We start from the raw sequence: 3,220 nt of genomic DNA, 5'->3' as shown, positions 1-3,220 counted from the left end.
CACTTAGTTTTCATTTACCCGCTAATTCCAATAACAGAAACTAAACCTATGTCGGTTTGTTTCTCTATTTTTGCTCGTTTTTTACCCACTAAATATAAACAATTATTATTTTAATAATTACTTAAAATCTCTGAAAGTTTTTCATGATTTCTAGTCACCATCGTCAGGAGTTAAGTTAAAAAAATCTTAAGTGTGGTAATGCATTTAGTTTTCATCTACCTGCTGATTTCAACAATAGCAACTGACTCTATGTCAGTTCGTTTCTCTATTTTAGCTTATTTTTACCCACTGAACACAAACAAGTAAGTATTATTTAAATAATTACTTGGACTGTTTGAAAGATTTTCTACGTCACTCAGTCGCCAACGTCAAAAGTTCAGTTTAAAAAATCTTAAATGTTTTAATGCACTTTGATTTCATCTACCGCCAATTTCAATAAGAGTAACTAACCCTATTTCAGTTCACTTATCTATTTCAGTTTCTTTTTACCCATTAAACACAAACAAGCAATTATTTAAATAATTACTTGAACTCTCTAAAAGTTTTTCTACGTGACGATTCGCCATCGTCAAAGTTTCAGTTTTAAAAATCTTAAGTGTAATTATGCACTTAGTTTTCATCTACCCGCTGATTCCAATATCAACAACTGACTCTGTATCAGTTCATTTTCTATTTCAGCTTCTTTTTACCCACGAAACACAAACAAGCTGTCATTTAAATGTTTCATTTTCAGTTCTTGGTAAAAAGATAAGAAACTTTTGGTAAAATGTTTCGCCTTCCTCCTGTTTCTATCAAAAACTTCAAAACGTTAGGAAGTGTCAATGATCTCTAAAAAGCATTTCATTAAAAAGTTCCTCATGCGTGGTAGATGTAAGCAAACATGAGATAATTGAGCTGAACTAAATTAGAAACTTTGTTTTTTTAACGATGCATTAGTTATGCTATAATATGTTCAAAACTCGTCATAAAAGTGATAAAATTGTGGAGGAAGCAAATCGATAGGTTGCAACTCCGTGGGCCGAACTAGACGAACTTCGCTCAATTTATCGAGAAACTTTTTCTGTTATTTTTATCTAATTAGCTCTAATGACAATGTCATTAACACCACTCAGGCGGGTTTTTTTTTCATTAGGAAGAAAATGGTAGAATTGCCGTGAGAAATGAACTGTCAGTTGTTCTGAGACTTGCAAGAGAAATTTACCACCTTTTAAAAAGCTGGCTTGTTTATCGCGAAACTAATAGTAGATGATGTGCTACTTTTATGCTTATTACAGCAAAGAAATGTAACAGCAGATATACTTTTTGGAAGATATACTAGTGATAGAAGAGAAGATAATAGTGCTATATAAACGAAATGTTGAAAAACCGTCGTAAAAGAAAATAAGTCATTACTTAATACAGTTCATACTGACATGAATTAACATTTTTTTAAAAAAAGTTGTTTAAAAAAATTTTCTTTTAAACTTAGTTGAAAAAGCTGTTCACAATTTTTTTTCCGCTATTCATTTACTTTTAGCTGGTTTGCTAAAAATTCCGACATACTTATGAAATTACACTAAAAGCGAATACTCGAAATAGTTTTCTTTTCAATATTCATTGCACCTTTCTAAAACTTAAAATAATTATAAAATGTAACGTAAATAACACATTTGGGTTGCTCATTAGGTGAAATTTTTTTTTTAAAGCTTCTTTGAATAGGAAGCTATTTTTTCTCTTAAAAAATTCCGTTTACTTAAAACTACTTCCAATGCATCCACTTTTTCGTAATTTAAAAAACTTCTTGTGTCTAACACTTGGTCAGATACAAGAAAATAATATAACCCTCCAAATTCAAGATTATCAACTAAAAAACATGTTTTGTAGCTAATTTGTATAAAATTTCCCCCGAAAAACGTATTTTTTCGTCATCTAACTGTAACTGATCATCATTTAAAAACCACGTATGTACAAGTACACTAGCTTTCAAAGATTTTTATCACTGTAATATATTCAATTATCAGTTTTTTAAAGGTTTAAATGTATCGAATTAATTATTTTTTTGTTGAAGCTGTTGACGTAAATAAAAACTTTAAAAACGTGGTTATTAGAAAATCATGAAAAAAAAAAATAATAAAATAAAAAAACAGTGTCTTTGAGTTCATTAAATTTCTTCTATTTTTCTCGTAGTTTCATCTATTAAAAATATTTCTTCAGATTTAGAGAAAAGTATATTGGGGCTATCTGAATTTCTCAAAATCACCTTTTTCGAACACTAGGGTTTTCGCCTACTTAAACACTGAACAAAATTGAACTGCTGATAAAATGTTTTTTTTTTTTTTTTTTTTTTTTAATCAGCAGGCCTTTCTCTTAAGCGTACAAGGCGGTCTGTTGAATCAACTTTTCAAAAAAGTAGCGTGTCAACTAGTTGACTGGTGTTTTTCGTTGTGTTCAGACGAGGCAGCTTAGTTGAATCAACTTTTTCTCTAATGAGCCGAATTTATTCGAGCAGCGCTGTTCTACTGCGCTGCTAAAACAGAACAGAACTGTCTCAACTAGTTCAATACGTTTGGCTATGTGCCAATGAGTTGAATCAACTTAAAAGGGGATTCAACTTGTCAGGAAGAGAACTGATGAGTTGACTGTCAAGTGAAGGATGCCGGGCGGTTTCTTTTCTATACCTGGCTACACATTCTGATAACCGCCCGTTCGAAAGTTGTTCCAACTAAGTTGCTTTGTGTGAATGAGGCCTTAATCTTTAAAAAAGGTATTGTACTTGTACTGCATTTTTAAAAGACGTAAGGTAAAACACCAGTAGTGGCCAGTGTCTCAGTAGCGACCACTTCAAGGTTTATATTTGAAAGGATAGGGTTCTAGGTCTCCCAATGGATTCAAAAGTTCTTCCTGTGCGTTTAAATCCATTGGGTAACCTGGAATCCTATTCGATTTATTTTGAAGGGGCCTCTACTAAAGTACTGGCCACTACTGGTATGTTTCCCTTAGTTCTCCCTTTGATGGATAGAAATGGTGCCCTCTATGGATTGCTGGGACTTGCATTTGACAAGTTTTTAAGAATTCGAACACAGTACAAATTCCGGAAAATACTCATTCTGAAGGCAAACAAATAAAGTGTTGGCACCTTTTCTGCATAATGTTCCTGTAATGGATTTAACTGCTATTCCAGCCTCAAGGGGCATACATTTTGTAAGAAGCAGTCAAGTTCAACGTTAAATTCAGAGAGTCC

Source organism: Uloborus diversus, chromosome 8 (genome assembly GCF_026930045.1).
Source record: "Uloborus diversus isolate 005 chromosome 8, Udiv.v.3.1, whole genome shotgun sequence".
In the NCBI taxonomy this organism is placed as follows: domain Eukaryota; kingdom Metazoa; phylum Arthropoda; class Arachnida; order Araneae; family Uloboridae; genus Uloborus; species Uloborus diversus.
Note: the sequence above shows the minus strand (reverse complement) of the source record.